A 21909-nucleotide genomic window follows, 5' to 3' on the forward strand; every position below is an offset into this window, starting at 1 on the left:
TACCTTTGGAGTTATGAGCCACCAAAGCTTGATTTGAAGAGCTAGAGAGAACATCTAGTTGCTTGAGCTTAGATTGTTCTCGTATGAGATGATCACAAAATATCTCAAAGCTGGGCATTTGAAATTTGTCACCAAGGGCATCCCTTGATGCATAGAAGGTAGATGCAAAAACTTGAAAAGGACCCTTTAATTTTGACAAAATCAAGAAAATACATTCAACATCTTTTTTCTCCTTGCCACATGATTTTAATTGAGACAACAAAGACCTAAATTGAGCCAGATACTCCTCAATAGAGGCATGCTCATCAGGTACTAGGGCTGATAATTTAGTTTCCAATTCTAATGCATGGAACTCATTGATACCTCCAAATACAGAAGCTAGTTTTTCCCAACTTTCTTTGGGAGTCTCACATTCTTCAAGATGAAATAAAAGGTTGTCTGAAACATGCAACCCAATCAGCCCCATTGCTTCATCCAATTTGTTCTTGTAGGCAAAATTTTCAACTTCTTTTGTAAAATTTGGCTGGTTTTCACTTAATGTTTGCCACAACCCCTTAGATTGCAGCAATTGTTGCATTTTTCTTTTCCAGGTATGATAATTGTACGGAGTAAGTAACTCTATTATCCTTAACTCTGCCATAATATCAAAACTCAAAATTTACAACTACTGCAAAATGCCAAAAAAATTGCCCAAACTTCTTTTTATGCCAGTAAAAAAAATGCCAAGAAATGCCAATAATATTTGCCCAGATTCTCCTTTTTACCCCAGTCAATAATTTTTTCCCAATTCTTCTTTTACCCATGAGAAAAAATTCCAATAATTTTGAAGTTTTTTTTGTTAACCCAAAAAGATTTGCCCAAAAAAATCCAAAGAATTTCAAAATAATTTTAATACGCTTTCCTCATTTCAAAATCCAAAGAATTTCAAATTAAACCTTTTAAAAAAAACTTTTACCCATACGCTTTCCTCGTCCTTTAAAATTTGTGGGCAAACTTTCTCCTTTTTTGAAATCCAAAACAACACATTCATAAATTCCTTTCTTCGTTTCTAAATACCCTTTCTCCTTCTTAAAAAAAAATCACGAGAAAAATTTAAAAACGGGCAAATTAATTATGGAAAATTCTGTCAAATATGAATGGAGCCTTTGAGAACTTACGGTAAATTCATAAATTCGTTAAACGAGTCCTCAACAACCTCAATGCTCTTCTTCGGCAGATTCAAGGACTGAACAATGAAATTCAAACCTCAACAGACCTAGATCCAAAACTAGATCTTAAAAAGTTTAAAATAGATCTCAAAAAAGATGAGAAAGGAGCTCATAGTATAGCTCTGATACCATGAAAGAGTATTAAAATACCCAAGGATCAGACTGCAAAGCTAAAAAATCCTTCTACCAAGAGATCACAAGATGAAGAACGAAGAGAAACACACTTCATTGCTTGAGAAAATGAGCTATATATGAGCCTAATTTATAGGAACAATAGAGGCTTCTAATGATAGCTAGAAGATAAGACCGATGACTCAATAGATAAGGATAAGACTTACAACACAACTGATAATATCGCTACATAATCTTACAAGTTTCAATATTTATTAGAACTCTAATACATAATAAATTCATCAGAGTAATCTACATATTTTGTCCATAAAGGTTTTAACTTGAGAAATGTAATGCCTAGCCATGGTTTTGCCTGGCCCTTATAGTGAATTACAACAGCTGTTTAGGAGAGTCTTGATTGCTTTAGATTGATAGTCCAATCCTAGTGTGGCCAAGAAGGATCAAAAGCTCGAGCATGACTATTAAATGCAATTAATTCAGGTGGTAAAGTGCCCAAACGGTAGTGTTAAATTTGAATTCAGATTCTGGAAAATAAAGAATAAGCACTTTTAACAATTATAGAATTTGGAAGTTAATAAATTTGCAAGGACCGTTGACCATTGCAGAACAACATTTTGAGATCAAATTGGATTAGGTTCAGCTATCAAATTACTTCTTTAAGCCAATAATGATAAATGTATTTGATGTTCGTCCTTCTCTAGGCTTGTAGATCAAATACATTCATACCATATGCCCATGCACTTTGATTTGCATTCAAATTGCTTGCTACAAAAAGATGAGAGAAATTGAGATAATGAAACTCTTTGACCTCACCCATGGGTTAATGTTGCTTCATGTTTCTATTGCCCCATTGACCTTCCCTTGCATATCAATATCCCATAGTGGAGATAAGTAGCGCTAAACCACTACATCATCATCCAAGAAAACAACCTTCTGAAGGTTTGGGAAAAGCTGTCAACAAAGAGAATTGATAGGAAATTAAAGTTTTTATGGAAAGGATGCAAGGAAATGTGCATCCTGGTGATGTGTGAAATGCGGATAAGTCATTTAAATAAAACCAAAAAATGAGTCACACCTAAAATATGATATAAGAAAAAGAAAAATGGACTCTGAGTTTAAGTATAATAACAAAATCACCTGCCACAACTAAGATGCAATTTAAATATTCTGCTTACCTCTGGAAATATATCCGCAAGTGGTGCATACTTGATATATATTTTGGGCTTCGAGCTTGTAGTTTTGCAGCTAAGATGTTCGGAGAGTCATTAAGATGTTGCATGGTCTCAATGGTAGTATCTATTATCACTCCTCTGAATCTCCAAGGTTGAGGAAGAGTCCAGCTGAGGTAACCATAGACCAACCTTTTAGCTTGGTATCTAGCCCTACCAAGCCAAAGAGGGATCTCTCCACAAAATCACAGCCAAGAGAGCTGGATGAATTAGGGTTGTAGGGTAGTTATGATGTGCAGAAGGGTTTGATTATTTGAAATTGGGTTGCTGGATGACGATTAGGTCAAAGAGACTAGGTCAGGGCAAATAAGGGTATGATTGTAGAAATTTGATGGAGCTAGGTAGGTAGACACTCAAACACTTTAAGGTTCTTGATTGAGATGGATCAGATTGGTGAGGTGATAGAAAGAGCAAGACAAGCATGTATTCTTTCTAAACTGAAGAAAATGGACAAATTATGAAGATTTCCCCAAAACAGAGCACGTAAGATGTATTCTTCTCATCAACTTGAAAATCAACATATCATAGAAGTGAAATGAAACATGAGAGTAAAAAGCATTCAAACATGTGAAACATAAGAAGAAACTTTGTCAAAATTCCATACCACAGGTATTCCATCAAAATAGTTGCAACTCATTCATTAAATTTCTGCCAAATAATGATTACACTAATGTCTCTGATCAATACAACAAGATCCAACTGAGTCCAACCCTTGAAAAGACTGAAAAATACAAGATGTAGGTCTCAAACGAACTCCTCCTAACCTTAGGGGTTGAATCCATGAGAGGAGGAGCAGTTCCACCAAAATTTGAACTGATAGCTAGAGTGTAGGGTGGTCAAAGTGACTCATCCCTAATTACAATGAAACAGATTCATTACACCTCATAGAATCTATTTACCTAATGTATTTACCCTAGGTAATAGTAAAAAGGCCATAATTACATTTGTTTTGACCAATTACATCAGTAAACTTCATAAAATTCCTTGAGTAACTAAGAAAGTGTGAAAAAGTAGCAAAATATCAATTTCTGGTCCTATGCATAGCGCCAGTGGTTTATGCGTAGCGCCTTTGGTCTGTGCACAATGCCATCTTCCAGATGAGTTTTGAAGGGGTTCCCAATGTCCAAATTGAGCTCAGGATAGCTCATTGGAAACCCTGTCCTTTCTAAGTTACAGAAATGTACTTGGTTGCAAAAAATGATAAGAGTTGACCCTCCAAAAATTCAATCTCCCAAGACTGCTCCTGTGCGCAACGCCTAGCTGAAAAAGAGGGCAAAAATGTGATTTTTGAGGTGTTTTTGGCCATTTCTCCCTGTCAGATTGCCCAATTTTGGTGTGCCAATAGTTAAAATTGCATGTTTACTGCCTTTTGAATCTAACGATTGTCTTGGTTTTGCATTTGGATGTCTCTAGAAGGTGCGCAGTGCCTAGGGTGTTGTGCATAGGATAGTCAAACTGTTTAAAAACTGTCAAAGTTTGCACAAAAACCCAAAAATTTCAAAAAATGCCTAGAAACTTGTCAAAATTGATAGAAGAACCATTGATGAAGTATGTCAAGCATGGAAAGAGGCCTCAACAAGGATATCAAGTTTTCTCTTCTCCTCTTGCATGGTTAGGGTTTCAATTTTGGCATTTTCCCTCTTAAGTTTTGACCTTGCAATTTTGTTCCTCATGGCATAATGCTTTGCCATCTTTCTCTAAATGTCATTGTCTTTGTTGGCCTTATCTAGGAGCTTCTCCAAATGCTGGTTAATCCTTCCTCCCTTATGTGGCCTTCTCTCTTCCCTCTCTTCTTCCTCCATGAAATCTATGTTTCTCTTCTTCCATAGTGTTTGGTTAAGAAACCCTAGGGATAAGGTAGATGGGAATGGGAAGTGGAAATAGGTCTAGGGAATAGGGATAGAGCTATAAAAATTTGAGGAGATGTGGGGAGGGATTATGGAGCTGTGGGAGGTGATAGGAGATGAAAATGTCAAGGGAGTTGGGAATGATAATTAAATTACGGGTTTATAGTAGATGCTACCTAGGAATTTTGGAAACCTAGGTCTTAGGGTTTTATGGGAAAAGGGTTTAGGGATTAGGAAATGATAGTGTAGGGGTAGGGATGGGTTTAATAGTGATGTAGAAAGGTGTTGTAGGGTCTATGGGAAGAAAATTTGGTATAGGGATGGAATTAGGGTTTTATCACTTGCCCAAGTGCCAATTTTGCTTAGGAACCAAAACACTAAAAACAAATGTTGTTTAGGAGTGCAAAGAGGTGGAAAATTTGTGTGACTTACTTGGTAGAAGAGGAAACAAGACTTTTTTGAAGTTTTGAGAGAATTTGGAGGCATTTTGGTGCTTTGAATTAGCAGCTTGGAAATCATGTGCTTATTACATTTGAAAGACATAAAATTACATAGTGAAAAATAAAAAATATTACATTTAAAATCAAAATTACATGTTGAAACAAGATTTTTTGTTTACAAATCATCCTCAGATAGTGAATAGATGTTATTTAATCACTATGAGACTTGCTGACATTATGAAATGGAAATGGTGTTTTATTGGACCTTGAAAAAATGAAACATAGAGACCTAATGAAAACCTTGAGCGAGTAGACTTCATGGTGACTTGATTGACATAAAGACATGATGAAATGAGCTTTCATAATTGAAGTATGCTCAGTAATACATGAAGGTGGGCCAACAAGTATAGATTTTTGAGGGAGAGTGAGGTTTTTTTTTTACTAGAGCTACCATTAGTGAATAAATTTTTGAATGAGGACCTAGGTGGAAAGACAAAAATTTCTGAGCGAGACCCTAATATGAATATGAAAAGAGGATTTTTGATCACTGATGGTAGGATGCAAATACTGACACTAACAGTATATTCGAATTTCAAGATGACACAGGAACATTATATTTTGTCTGATCGAATTGGTGCACACCTTTCACCTCAAGAATGGTAGAACGAAAAGGGTGCAAAGCAAACAATTCATGCATGGTAGCATATGTCTTCCTATCTATAATGATATGAAAAACTAATTTTTTTCTAGCTTTACAAAATTCCTCACTGTTCATATGCTACAAGTACACTATCACTAGCAACCACAAAATGATTATACGAGTTGTCTGTAATCCGAGGAACTAATTCAGGTGATGGTAACTGTCTGCGGGCTTGCACATTGGAGGAATACTCTTCTTTTTTTCAAATAAGAGAAAAACACACACTTGCATTAATATGAAGAGCTATTGCATTAAATTATCATCCTTTATCATCTTGTTTTCCTTCTAGCCCATTGAAAATACTATTGTCATTTATCCTTCCCATGTCCTCCATCTATTCTACTATTCTTCTAAGATTTGCCAGACTATTACATAGATGTTTTTACGTAATATCTCAACAGCATGTCTAATGAAGCATCTTGTAAGCTAAAAGCATAAACAAAAACCAAAACCAAAAAGACATAAATCTAAAAATGTCAATATCAGACTTCATATTTTGATGTTCCTAGAAAGCCGTAAAGATCCATCTTCATATGCCATATATTTAATCTTTCCCAGAATTCTACTGCATCCGTCTTTGGACAACTCATCTACAACTTGATTATGTTCTCTATAGATGTGTGAAAAAAGAAGTCTTTTGAAAGTCTTAATCAATTGACTGATTCTATCCATCCAATTAGTGAGTGATGGGGCCTGGAAACTAGAGATCCTCTATGCCTATTCAATAATCACTTTGGAATCCCCAAAAATATTGATCTCTTTTATTGTAAGCCACGTAGCACAAAAAAATACTCCTCAGAGTGCCAATAGCAGCTTTGATCTATTGTTAGTACCTTCACTACTGCACCAGCTAAATAGATAAAAACTGCTGGGCTTCATTACAATATACGCCCCACTTCCACATATTCTAGAAGCTCCATCGAAAAAAACCACCGGAATCCTAGCCCAAGTCTCCTTAACTCGACACTGTCTACTAGGCCTCTTCTCCATCTTTTGCCCAATCTCCATACAATATGCCAAGATTTTTAGACAGATGTTTTTTATGAGAAATGGCAATAAGAAATTCCAGTTTAATTTGTCCTTGAATTAACCTGTGAATTAAAATAGAATTCTTTTCTCATAGCAATTTGAAAATAATTAATTAAGTTTAATTAACTTCATTAATTTAGGAAATTCGAATTGGAAGTCTTTTAGAAGACATGTATATGTTCTCCTTAAGTTATAGGAGTTAAGGATGAGTTAAGAATGATTTTGTAATTAGTTAACTTAGTTTATTGAGTTAAGTCCAGTTAAATTAGTTCTAATCAATTTCAGGAACTAATAGTGAGTAAACAGTAAGTTGGGACACTAGTGACCTAATTAGTGCTACTCTAGTTAACTGAAGATTCCACCATCAGACACTCATTAATGTTGATTCTGAGAAAGACCCAATTGAGACTAGAGTGCAGGGAGTTTGTACTATTTGTTTTAGATTTTTCTGAGTTGCACTGATAGTGCATGCATTTCGGAACTGATCTTTGAGGGATTGCGTTATTTTTAGAGGCTTTGTTTCCCTCTAAATACAAGCTATCCTTCATAGGAATTACACAATTGGAATAGAGACTAGGAGAGCTTGTGAAGAGGCTAAGATTTTGCCTTGATCTTTCTTATGAGTTGGAGATTGAATTTGCTGAGTGTTGGGATTTTTCTACAGAGAACAAGCATTGTAATTTCATCTTGATTTTCTAGATTAATACAAAACAGATGGTGGGGTTTTGAGCTGTGGCTTTCCCCAGATATTTATTGTGTTATGTCCTTTTGATTCTCTTCCTCTATTGATTATTGTTTGCTTGATGTTTATGGGCTTCCGCTGTAAAGAGTAGAAGTAGATTCTTGTGTCTTGTTTTAGAAGATTACATGAGCTTGTGAATCTATAGGTTTTTCTACAGCTTCTAATATCTAGCACTTTGTATTTCTTCTCCATCTTTTGTCCAATCTCCATACAATATGCCAAGATTTTTAGATAGATGCTTCTAATATTTGGCACTTTGTGTTCAAATATCAAGGCATTTCTTGCCCTCCATATGCCCCATAGGATATAGAAGGGCAGTGTTCGATAACTTTTGTATTTTGCAAACTAAAGTAGAAGACAATCCGCCATAGATGTCACATCTGCCATCCTAAGAGAGAGGCAATGCATGGCTTTTGGAATACGAATTGATGCAAAATGCTGCTCGAGTTTTGTGTTCCATTTGTTGTACCTGTGAAACCAATGTAATTCAACGTCAAGTAAATTAGCAACTAAGATTGGAAAAAATTCAGCTCCACATATATCGTATCTTTCACCTGTAATTATATAAGGTCTTCCTATGAATTATGCCCATTGCCAACAATTCTTGCAACTCTAACCGAGTTCACATCCTGAATCCAGTGTGTTGAGGGTTTTGGTTTCTTCAGCTCATAAATATTTCTAACAAAGAGAGACTATGCATTTGTATATATAGGCTACTTATTAGAAGGGTAAAACAATTTTCTAAAAATGGAAGATGAAAGGTTTGCATAACTAATAACTAGGTTGTTCTAAATTTACGGTAGTCATACCAGTCCAACAATTCCATAGATAAATAACCCAATCTCACCCATTTCCAGAACTACAATACCCTTTGGATTTGACAAATAAAATAATTAAGATAAGTTCTTGAGAAAAGGCCTTGCAACATATTGCTTTCAAGAAAAGAAGTGCACTTTCTTGAATACTAATTGCACCAAATAGTGATGCCAATTATTGCAACTTGCAACTTGCAAGCACTGCTACATCCTATAATATGTCAAAATAAGAGGAGTATGGAATAGTCACAAGGAATGATAGGTATAGTAGGTTTTCCATTATGAAACCATGTGACACAATTTTGGTCTCTTCTCAACATTTATGAGTATCTTCCCAACACTTAGTGAGTGGGCCTAATGGTTAAGAACATGTGTTTCCTTCTAGGTTACACGTTATATCTAGAAGGGAATAGTGTATGTACACTTCTGTAGACTTCAATAGTCAAATAAATGGGATCTTATACACCAAATTGGTGTTTGGATCAACTGTGATCTTAAAAATTATGTTATATTATTATTACTTTTCATTTTTTCTGCAAAAGAACTTTTGTTTTTTCATGCATTTTTTTAATACTTCACTAACATGTACCATGTTGTGAATATCATCTATGTATGTAATATACCCAAGGAAAATTAACAACGATAAACAAAGCATTCATAGCATATGCAACACAAAATTTGACACAAAATTAAATACTCGGAAATACTCCAAAAATTGCGCAGAACTTAGCCATTTTATTATAATGCCAAGTGGGTACAATATAAGCTCGAAATGCATGCACCTAGACTTTCCCAAGGCAAGCTAACAAGGCCCATTGATGGAAACAACTACTCAGCTTCTAGAAAGATGTTCCCCTCAATGCTCTATGCTGGAATAATCTATTATTTGGCCCTCCTTTGGTGCTCAGAAAATTCCACAAAATTAACTCGAGTCTCCCTGTTATAGACATTTTTGTGCCTCGCGTCAAGGAGCATGGAATGTCAATAATTACAGGGATCCTCAGTCCCTAAATATGTTGTTCTTACCCCTAAAAGAACAAGGTCATCAAACAACAGCACTTCCAATCAGTTCTCCACCTGAAAACACTTCAAAACAGGCTTATTTTGGATCATGTCAGCTGCTTAACTGAGCATCTGCGCTGTATTGCAACTGTCCCACTCTGTACCTGCGCTGGAAGTCAAAAACAATGAAGGCTACCTGCGCTGGGCGAGATTGGCCAAGTGGCACAGTCATCCTGCAAGGTGTCAATTGCCCAGGAAGCTTCCAAAATGACACTTGGTTCATGAGATTCGCCCTGTGATGAGTAAGAGGTACTTGATCACCATGTGTAAGCAAGGATCTCCAAGTGGACACACGAACTGAAGATTAACTGAAGATGGAGAGGACACTAGTCAGCTATATGCCAGCCTCCAGCTGACTCATCCTTTCCTCTTCCCTCCTATATATAGAGCTCTTCTATGAGGTCTAAAGAGGCTGGAATTTTGTATAAGCAAGGAGGTGCTGTTGGTATACCGCCAGGATTATTGGGTGATTGTTTTACTAGAGGTGAAGAGGAGAGTTCTTGCTGCCGAGGAAGTGCTGCTGGATTGGATCCAACATCATTGGTTGTAACTTCCTCTGGAACCCTGTTACTTTCTATCAATAAAGTTTGCATGTTCTCCTATATACTTGTTTTACATAGATGCTTTGTGTTTACATGTATATTTGATGCACCCTAATCCATGCTTCAGTTATGAGTACATGTATCTTGTAGTTCGCTCTCTTGTTTTGTACAGGATCTGTATGTAGCCGGATCGGCTAGGAGAGCAAAGAGCTGGGAGCAGGATACAAAGAGAGAAGGACAAGGATCGACTAAGCGCAAGACACCAGGTTGGTTGACCTTCTTACTATTCTCTCTGTACTTTCATAAAGTGGAACATGAAAACTTTATCATTCAGTTGTTGCTAAAGACTGTCACCTTTAGAAGGGTTAGTGTCATCCGCATCGGATACTTTTCCCCACAACAAACTGGCGACTCCGCTGGGGAGCCTAGTATCTTGTTGGTGTTTGTAGTATTTTGCTATTCATTTCTTGAAGAAAAGAGTACTAAACCTGAATCAGCAGTTGCCATTCGTGGCAACCTTAGAATTACCAGATTTACATCGATTAACAAACGATCCAATCGCCTATGCCCATTGGTGGCCAGCGATTCCTCACAAACTTCCTTCGGACATTCCTAAATTCAATGGAAATCCGGGCGAAGACCCGTCGAATCATGTGATGACATTCCATCTGTGGTGTTCGTCGAATACCTTGAATGATGATTCAATAAGGCTTCGCCTTTTCCAGAGGACATTGACTGGTCCGGCGGCCAAATGGTATATTGAATTACCTAGAGCCTCTTTCGACAATTTTAGCTCCCTAGCCACGACTTTCTTAACACACTTTCAGTTACCTATAAGGTACGAAACTGGAACAGAAATCTTGACCAATTTCAAGCAGACAACGGCCACACATATATCAGATCATATACATGAGTGGCGTCGTCGTCGCAGAATGGTAAAAACCTATGTTCCAGATCAGCTATTAGCTGAGTGGTTTATAAAGTCGCTTCTGCCGGCAATAACAGAAGATGTGGCCAAGGGAGGCGTCGTAACAGAGGAGCAAGTTATTGCTCGTGCCCAGTATTTAGACTTAGTATATACTCAGTCTGGCACGCTCTATGACAAGATACCTGACGCCCCTAGACCGGAATTTTCAATTCCTCCCCCTCCTGGATCAAATAGTGACTCTCATGCCGGCGACGGTGTGATTGGCACTGCAAACGCAAAGTCAACATGGGATTCGTCTAAGAAAACCCGTAAGACTTCGAATCAAAATGCAAATGAAGAACTTCTTGCCTCGGAAGTAAGTGTTGTGTCGGACGACAAGGGCAAACAACTGAAGCAACCAGGGGGCAAGAAGAAAAAGAAAGGGAAACCCCCTTCGGGGTGTCATATATGCGATGAGGATCATTGGACAGCAGATTGTCCATGCAAAGCTGAGCTTAAAAGATTCTTTAAGAGTCCAAAAACCTCAGCTGTGTTGACTGATCCGTTTCCTAATACTGGTCAAAATCTGGTTGCCAATCAAAATGCTTCCCGATCCCAAGTGCTTATGTTGTCCACCTCAAAGCAGCAGAATAATGCTTTGACAAGGGATAAAGGTTACCGGAATCCTCAGCGGTCGAATAACAAGGCTGATAAACAACCTAGTAGTTCGACAACAACTTTGAACGAAGTTGTGCCACCCATCGTTCCTAAGCCGATAATAAACTCGCCAGAGGGAGTAGTACACAAATCGACATTTAATCCTCGTGCTGAAATAGCACAGAATTATAATATAATAGAGGACCTGGCCCAATCGCCGTCCGCTATGTCGACACTTGAGGTACCGCAAAATTGCACCTCCCAAGAGCAAGCTTTATTATCAGCTATAAGTGGGATTGGTCCAATGGATTCCAATCTTGTGGCCTTTGACCATAAAGGATATGACCCTAAGTTACCAGTTCAACAAGCTTTCCTTATTAAAGTGAAAGCCCTCAACAAAATTGTTCATCGAGCAATTATTGATGAGGGGGCATCTACATGTCTTATGTCGATGAGTTGCTGGAAAAATTTAGGCTCACCACCCTTGTCGAAATCGTCGACGACATTAAAAGCATTTGATGGACGATCATATACTCCATACGGAATTCTAAGTAACTTGCAAGTCGAACTGGGGGGAAAAACAATAGAAGTTGATGTTGAAGTAATCGACGGAAATCTCGATTACAACATCCGACTGGGAAGGCCTTGGATATATGCCATGGCCGCAGTTGTGTCGACCTACTTCAGAAGGATTGTATTTCCTTTTCAAGGAAAAATTACAATCGTCGACCAACAAACGTTTCTCCCCAACAGTTCTCAAGTTACGGGAAGCAGCACAATGATCCATGAGAGTAATCATTCACTTCAAAATATTGGAGTAGGTCTCCTAAAAGACCCAGCCTTAATGGGTACTTTTGCCCTACCGCCGGCAGGTGATCTGGCGGAAGTAGCCACAGTGGAAACCTACAATATGAATTCTTCTATATCCAACGGATTCAGAAGATTCCTAAATATTTTGTCAGCATGGATCGTCGCCCTAATGGAAATACTGTAAATACAGTGGGCTCTGAGGACAGTTCTTATCTCGTGTCAACCTCGTTAAAAAATGAAACAAGGAGTCATGAGGATAGTTCTTCTATTATGTCAACCTCATTAAAAAATGAAACAAATCCCCTTTTCAAAATTCAAAGGTAAACCTTCATTCCAATCACCGAGTTGATTGCAATGAAGCTTGGGGGGCACCCTCCTTTGACATGCGTCATTATGATGCTGGGGGCATGCAAAGATCCGAGCAGTTTTAGCGTCATAGTTCATGCTCGTTAAAAAATAAACATAAGCTTTTGAGCAGTGTTTTGGCGCATTCAAGCTCTTTAAAAAATGAACCCAGTACCGGTAAATAACCTTTTGAGATCGTAAATTCATCAGCCATAAGAACCTTGATCGTGTTTTCATCCATCACCTCCACTGTTCATTTGGTCGATCATTCACTTCCATTTGTGTGTTTACCTCTTTTGAGAAACAGCTGCGAAGAGTGATTTCACCTAGCCATCCTTGTGACACTGCCGTGATTGGAAAATTCCAACCTGTACCTGGAATCTGTAGCTATCCCTGTTTATCACTCGTTCCTCAAAAGACGAGTCTTCTTTCAGCTCTTTTCACTGACTCGTAAAATATGAAAAGTTTGCCGAGTTTTGGCCTTCCAGCTCGTTAAATGACCGGAACGCTATCCCTCCTCTAAATTTTAATCTTTTTGGACCTGAGGGATTATTGCACAAAAGGATCGAGCGCTTGTCTTGTTCGGCTCGTTAAAAGTACCGAACAGCCATCCCTTCTGTATTGTTTTATACTTTTTCGGACTTAAGGGATTTGCTGACGAAAAAGGAATTATGGAGTTAACTTTCTGTACCTTTTTAGACTCTCTAAAAATGAAAAGGACCGAGTTTTCTTTGTCGTTAGACTCGTTAAAATGATTAAATAGCGACAAACTTGTCTTTAGACGAGAACGAGTTTCCCTATCGCTAGGCTCGTTAAATCATAGCGATGGGCTTGCCCGAAGGGCAGGTTATAGAACAAGCATATGTTATCCTCCTCAAGCTTGACAAAAATAAAGAGGTACTGGTCAGAAATGACTGGGGAAAAATTGGGAGAACATCAAAGTTTAAAGGTAGCAAATCACTCTTGGACATGACACTTTTCCTCCGTACCTTATCGGGTTGGGTTGTTTCATTCACCGGTCTCATCACCATGGTCCTCGCCACACCATCCACATTTGGGGTAATGCTACCGATCCATCGCATCAGTGTCGTTATATGTTCAAGAGGGTCATTCTGGAAGTGTCAACCGTGTCCCATCCACTACCATACATTATCCTTCATCCATTCATGATCGCCACCCTGAATCATATTTCACAGTTTGTTTTCACCTCCACTAAAGTCATTAGCTCCGTTCCATGTCATTGATGTGGGATTCATTAAGGCCCTCCTTTGACGGATCGCTTCTTGTCGACTTCAGCTCATTATCCAAGAAGTTGATCTAGGAACACCCCCATCAGTACTTTGAAGCTTGCATGCCTCAATGGCAAGTTTCTCACTTCCGGCGACAGGTATACATCAATGACCTTCGACCAGAAGATTTTGCGTGGCGTTCGACGCCAAGTCCTTTTTCACGCCACGTGAATTGTACTGCAGTACCTTGAGGGTCATCGTCATTATTGGTGATCCCTCTCGCGCTTGTTAACGGTTTTCATTATTGACCGGTAATCAAGCGATGTCTTTCCATGTTCGACTTCAGCGCAATTCTCACATGGATCGACTTGTACTTAGAGTGAAGATCGAACGAGTTTGAAGACCCCGGATCTAGTTTCATCCATCCGGGCTGCGATATATATTCAGGAAATATAAAAACATTTGCCATGTACATCATTGCAGCAGATGATCATCCTATTCAAAGGATGATAGTTTCAGCAGAAAATTATCAGTCTATCTTCAGACGATCGTCTGTCATGTGTACCAAAATGTATTTATAGAAAGCTGAGCATGGGAATGCCCGCCTCAGCTAGATCATGAGAATAATGATGAATGAAAAATAATGTATTGTATTGTATTATATTACAGGGCACTCTCCTCAGCACTGGAACGAACTTCGGATCCTCTAGCTAAAGCATTTCACCCGATAAACGGCCTCATACTTTAGGGGGCAACTGTTATAGACATTTTTGTGCCTCGCGTCAAGGAGCATGGAATGTCAATAATTGCAGGGATCCTCAGTCCCTAAATATGTTGTTCTTACCCCTAAAAGAACAAGGTCATCAAACAACAGCACTTCCAATCAGTTCTCCACCTGAAAACACTTCAAAACAGGCTTATTTTGGATCATGTCAGCTGCTTAACTGAGCATCTGCGCTGTATTGCAACTGTCCCACTCTGTACCTGCGCTGGAAGTCAAAAACAATGAAGGCTACCTGCGCTGGGCAAGATTGGCCAAGTGGCACAGTCATCCTGCAAGGTGTCAATTGCCCAGGAAGCTTCCAAAATGACACTTGGTTCATGAGATTCGCCCTGTGATGAGTAAGAGGTACTTGATCACCATGTGTAAGCAAGGATCTCCAAGTGGACACACGAACTGAAGATTAACTGAAGATGGAGAGGACACTAGTCAGCTATATGCCAGCCTCCAGCTGACTCATCCTTTCCTCTTCCCTCCTATATATAGAGCTCTTCTATGAGGTCTAAAGAGGCTGGAATTTTGTATAAGCAAGGAGGTGCTGTTGGTATACCGCCAGGATTATTGGGTGATTGTTTTACTAGAGGTGAAGAGGAGAGTTCTTGCTGCCGAGGAAGTGCTGCTGGATTGGATCCAACATCATTGGTTGTAACTTCCTCTGGAACCCTGTTACTTTCTATCAATAAAGTTTGCATGTTCTCCTATATACTTGTTTTACATAGATGCTTTGTGTTTACATGTATATTTGATGCACCCTAATCCATGCTTCAGTTATGAGTACATGTATCTTGTAGTTCGCTCTCTTGTTTTGTACAGGATCTGTATGTAGCCGGATCGGCTAGGAGAGCAAAGAGCTGGGAGCAGGATACAAAGAGAGAAGGACAAGGATCGACTAAGCGCAAGACACCAGGTTGGTTGACCTTCTTACTATTCTCTCTGTACTTTCATAAAGTGGAACATGAAAACTTTATCATTCAGTTGTTGCTAAAGACTGTCACCTTTAGAAGGGTTAGTGTCATCCGCATCGGATACTTTTCCCCACAACACTCCCCACAAATAACCCACCAAAACCTAGAAAGGGTTTGGTCTAGTTCTTACCTCTGAAATTTTCCCCAATTTACATGCACTTCAACAAATGCTAGGTAAATTGACACTTGAAGAAATAGCACTATTTGAAGTCCTCAAGCAAGGTCTAGAGAAATTCCCTTCTGGAAGTCTCCACAAGTCTCAACTCACCTCAGCACCCAAATCAGCCTTATCCCAAGCTCCCACGTGTGGCACAAAAGCACCATTGTGCAGGCTCACGCAATCCCTGATGATGACTCAATGGCCCAACAAAACTCCTTCAAATTTGTGCCCAGTTAGTACTCCAAATCTCCTACAAATGGTGGCCCAAATCACTCCCGAAATACCCAATGATTTCTATGCTCCACAACCAGCTCCCCTAAGTGATGCCTATTTCCTCGATTGCACCCAACCTGTTGGAAAGCTCCATGAATTTCCTGATAAACTCTCGAGCTAGCTCCCATGTAGTGTAGATCACCTCCTTGGGATGGCACTTGAAGTCCACCGAGGGTAGGGTGAGATTATCGCATGAAAATCTCATGTGCTTAACAACACTTGCAGACTTGGCTCTTAGCTCAAGCGTGTTAGGCAACTGTAAACATCAAATGATCAAAAAGCCCCCAAAATGATGAATGCACCTTATGTTTAGGCTTGAGCCTCCAATTCTCCATGTGGATCCCATACATCGACCCCCTTATCTCTCTTCCCTCCATGAGTGCGTATTAGCTAAGGAGAGAGTATTTCCCTTTTGGGGGCAGCCCCCACCATCCACTAGAAATGTGATTTCCCCTTTTTCCTTATGTTGTAGTCTTATTTTAGCCCAAAATTGCAAGTGGGACCCCACAACCCACTTTTCCTATGTTGCAACCCAAAAATGACAAAAATTAATCAAAATTGATATTTCACTTAGCAACATTGCTAAGTGTGAATATCACAATGTAACTATTACATCGAACAATCCCTCTTGCAGACAAGAGCGATCTCCCTATATCCTAAATGGAAACTAGAAACAATCATGACAAATGAACTGACTCTTTCCCTAAGTTGAACTTATTCGAATTACAAGCAGTCTAACTAATGGATAGACCTCTTACCAGTTTCATGAAATGCCTGATGAAGATCCCTAGTTGTGACTTGATGCAACTCTTCAATGCTTGGTAGAACCTGCAAACATAAACCATAAAAAGGATCAAAAGCACATGTGATATAGTAATTCAAACAACTTAGCCTAATGATCAAGGAAATTAGGGATTGAACTTTCCTTAATGAACATAATAAACAATTGCAAACTATTCATCATTCACAAAAGACAAAATCAATGGGAGAAAGTGCTCATTTGTATTAATCAGAAGATAAGAGGAGCCTTACAACCTTCGCCTTGATGTCGTGAGGTCCCTCCCAAATGCCTTCAATCTCCCCTTAGATAATAAGCTCTCCAATCTCAAACTAGTAGCATAAGTTTGTTTTCTCTGAATTCTCACCTCTTTCATCCCTCAACCCTCTAGTCCTTTCATAGATCAAAGAGGGCGAAGTTTCAAATCCCTAAGAAGAGGATGAACCTCCTTTAGTGAAGGGTTAATTTACCATGAGAAAAGGGATGGTGATGCATCTTATGAGGGTTATAGTTCAAATAGTCATCACCTAGAAGATTTGAGTTGGAAAATATTCGACCAACTATATTTCTAGAATGTACTTTTTATTTTTACTTTCTAGAATTCACTTACGTGGGTTTATAGTTACAAACAGAATGCAACTCTGCGCTGTTCTCAGAGTAAATTTCAGCACATGTGTGGGAAACATTAGAAAAATCAACGCAGGTGGAACTTAACAAGGTGTGAGAGCTATTTGACCCAAATTTCTCATGGACTTTAAAATATTTTGAGTTGTTGGACTTCTAAGGGAGATGGTTTCAACATGTTCACGGATGGTAATAATATCCATAACCTAATCAAGTGTCATGGCGAAAAATTGACGTGTAACATATTTCCCCCTAAAGTGCGAAGTCTAAAAAATAAGTTTAAAAGATTGAAGCGCTTTATTATTCCAAGGATCTGATCAAAGGAAATGGTTGGAAACCCGCAAGGAACATTCAAGGAAACATAGTGCAATCAATATATATATATATATATATCTATATATATATATATATATATATATATATATATATATATATATATATATCTATGAGGTACGAATTCCCATACTCAGAGTAAAGCGAACTCAATGAACAAGCATGGGAAAGCTAAGATTATATAGATGATAGACACAACACGGACACAACCATCTGTCTACATAATCATGAATATAAAATCTCCTCACAACCTGGATTGATGAAACTAGATCCAGGGTCTTGATCTCCATCTCTCGATCCATAGTAATATTTTAACCATGTGAGTGAATGTCTCGAAGTTGAACATGGTAGAAACCACTTGATTACCGGTCAATGATGTGAACTGTTAACAAGCGTGAGAGAAACCACCAAAAATGAAAATGGTTCTCAAGGTACTTCCAGTACAATCTCTGAAGTGTGAATATGTGATCTGAAGTCAAAGAGCCATAGAATCATTCGATCGAAGACCAATGATGAGAACTTGTCATCAAAGGTGAGAAACCTACCATTAAGGCATACGGGCCTCAAGGTACTGAACGTTTCTAGATCAACTTCCTAGATAATGAGCTGAAGTCGATAGGAAGTGACACGTCGTAGGAAAGCCTACAACACAAAACTCATGTCAAGTTTTGAAAAAACAATTTGCAAGGACTGACTTAGGGATGGGTGATGAGATTGAAGGCTACAATTTGCATGTTAATTTGAACGAAGGTTTGGACTTCTCTTGAACATATTAGCAACACAAAAAAATGACTTGGCAACATTTGACTCAAAAATGATACCCAAAACCAACTGAATACTTTCAATAAGGTTCGATTAACTGTGAGACAAATGGATTCCCCAATATGAATAGATATGTGATGAATTGTCATGTTCAAGAGCGAAATACTGCTTGAAATACAAGAAACAAAATTTTCTTCTCAATTTCCCCCACCATTACTAGCAAGTACCTATTTAATTTTTACAACCTTGAGGAGGATAACATATGCTTTTCCTGTAAGTTCATCCTTTGGATGAGTCCATCCTAGTATTTTTAACAAACCCTAGGAAGGAATGGTTAAGTCTCATTATGCTTAATGAGTCATGTACTGTTTAGTTTTACGAGTCCAATAAAGGAGTAACTCAATGTCGTTTTCTTTTAAGAGTTTGAAAAGACACAAAAAGGAAACTCATTCAGTTCTTTTACCATAAAATTTTAACGAGCCCCGAGAAACTAAATCTCGGTGTTTTTTAGTTTTAGAGAGTTAGAAGAAAAACATAAGTAGACTCCATCAAGTTCTTTTTCTTAAGTTTAGTCTCTAAGGTACGAAAAGGATAAAATAATACAAGAGAGAAATCTATTGACCATGTTTGATCAATGTATACCTTTTTCATAAACAACCCTATCTCAGTTCGAAAAGGGGTAAACTTATACTGAGTGGACGATTTTTATTTTACTTTTATGACCTCAAACAAACAAGTACTCGACAATCTTTTTATTTTTAAAGAGTTTGAAAAAGGGCTTAAAAGAGGCCTCCTATGTTTCTCTTTTTCGTAAGTTTTAATGAGTTGGAAAAATTGATAAAAATATACTCATCTTACCGACTTTCAATTTAATTAACAAGCACGAAAATACATAAAGAACTTGGCATTTTTATGTACGTTTCATGAGCATGAAAAGATAGCAAAAGGAGCTCGGGATTTTCATAAGTTAAAGAGTCTTGAAAATAACAACTGAAATGGACTCGAGATAGGTTTCATTTTTACACAAGCTTGAAACATAGGAAAATTTTGCTTGAGACTTGTTTCATTTTTATACAAGCTTGAAACAAAAAAAAATTGTGCTTGAGATAAGTTTTCATGCCCCTAGCAAAATGACTACAAGGGCACATGCTCCCCAAACTTCATTTCATTCACCTAAGTAGAACTACAAGTTACTAGTAGGAGGATGAAATGAAGGCTTGATTACGAGATCAGGAAGACTCAACTTTAACATTTATGAGATCTAATTAAAGACTCAATGATAACAGGGGAGGATTTGTTTAATTTTTTAACGAGATTGACATGGAAAAAGAACTATGCTCATGAGATCTATTTCATTTTTTAACGAGGTTGACATAGGAAAAGAACCATCCTCGTGGAACCTTGTTTCATTTTTAACGAGCTTGACACAAGAAAAGGAAATATGCTCATAATGACATGTTTCATTTTTTAATGAGATTAACAGAGGAAAAGAACTATCCTTATGCACTTGTTTCATTTTTTAATGAGGTTGACATAGTAAAAGAACTATCCTCATGGAATGTTGTTTCATTTTTTAACGAGGTTGACATAGTAAAAGAACTATCCTCTAAAGACCCTGTGTCATTTTTTAACGAGGTTGGCATAGTAAAAGAATTATCCTCAGATGGACCTGTTTCATTTTTAACGAGGTTGACACAGTAAAAGAACTATCCTCATAACAGGTTGTTTCATTTTTTAACGAGGTTGACATAGTAAAATAACTATCCTTATGAGTACCAATTTCATTTTTTAACTAGGTTGACGTAGCAAAAGAACTGTCCTTGTAGAAATTTGTTTCATTTTTTAACGAGGTTGACACAGTAAAAGAACTATCCTCATCAGAGGTTGTTTCATTTTTTAACGAGGTTGACACAGTAAAAAAATTATCCTCAAACACTTGTTTCATTTTTTAACGAGGTTGACACAGTAAAAGAACCATCCTCATAAGTATTTGTTTCATTTTTTAACAAGGTTGACACAATAAAAGAATTATCCTCATCAGAGGTTGTTTCATTTTTTAACGAGGTTGACACAGTAAAATAACTATCCTCAGATACTTGTTTCATTTTTTCACGAGGTTGACACAGTAAAAGAACCATCCTCATAAGTATCTATTTCATTTTTTTAACGAGGTTGACACCGTAAAAGAACTATCCTCATAGAACCTGTTCATGGATTCCATATGGAATAAACACAGGACAAGGGACACCCGATGATCATGGCTTCTAAAAGGTCTTCATCAGATGGAAGAACAATCCTCTAGAAGGAACACATGTCAAGGGGATCAATAGGGATAATAAAATCGTATTCAAATTTCCCCATTGATGTTTTGACCATGTCACCTATCAGATCTAGTCAAAAGAAGTCGAGTAGACAGTGAGAGGGTCGCTTGCATCGGTAACTGAAAACACGGGATAGGTTGCCACATAATTAACCTGTGGCACGGTAGGTAACACTTCCATATAAGGAACCTTCAGGGGTGTCATTTGACTGGTAGTTGAAGCAAGATCAACGTATGAAAGCTGATCAATTGTCACAATGTTTCCATTATGAGGGAAGGGCAACATGTGAAAGAGTGTCAATACGACAACTTTAATGGCATAGACATAGTCTCAACAAGGAGAAAATTGAAATCTAAGGGATATTGTACTACCATAAGATCGATACAAACATCCTTACCTTCTAGAGTAACAGGTAACTTAGGAAGGATCCCTAAAAGTTCACAAACGATTCTGTTAAAAGCTAACAGATTTTGTGTAACAAGCATTAGCTGTGGAGAACCCAAAGATTGCCAAGCAGTCGAGGATAAAATACTAAAAGAAGCACCTTCATCTACATTTTTGCGTTGGAGATTCTTACCATAAGCCTTCATAATGATTTCAAAAGGGGTGGAATAAGGAAGACGAGGTTCTGTCAGACTACTCCAATCAAAATAAATAAGCTCATTACTTGGATGGGGTTCAAAAGAAACAGATGAGATTCCCCCATGTGTAGAAGAATCTAAAGTAACATGAAGAACATGAGTGGTATGAAGTTCACTCTCTAAAGGGAGAGTGGGATCGACTGAAGATGGGATCGATTTGACCACTTGATCAATAGATAGTCCATCAACTTGAGTGATACATGTTTCACCCTCCAATGGAAGAGTGGGATTGGATGTACTTGGATTTAGATCAGTCACTTCATCAAATGATGATAGATGGGGAGAAAGTTTACAGCAATTAGTTGCAAGTTGTTTCTATTTCCAACAATTCTGAGGCTTCATCCATGTGAGGTAAAAGGTGATTATGATGAATCCCTTTACATAACCTACAAGGAAACTTGACCTTAATATTTTTCCCTAGAATCTGAGAATCACTGGTTGATGGATCAACAGTAAGTTGATGAGAATTATTTGAGCATACTTCCAAAACCTTAGGAATTCCAGGACAATTGATAAGGAAATGGTAACACTTACAAATATTGCAAGGGTAGTTGGGCTTACGATGCACTGTAGAAGT

At 38.0% G+C, this 21909-nt stretch overlaps 1 pseudogene; it reads right to left on the reverse strand.

Annotated features, from left to right (window-relative positions):
* Positions 1–1602: 1602 nt before the first annotated feature.
* On the reverse strand, positions 1603–21281 carry LOC149228757 (putative galacturonosyltransferase 13; annotated as a pseudogene).
* Positions 21282–21909: the final 628 nt, after the last annotated feature.

Source organism: Pinus tabuliformis, chromosome J, assembly GCF_031772625.1.
Source record: "Pinus tabuliformis cultivar Carrire ecotype Pingquan chromosome J, CPIR1, whole genome shotgun sequence".
NCBI lineage: Eukaryota > Viridiplantae > Streptophyta > Pinopsida > Pinales > Pinaceae > Pinus > Pinus tabuliformis.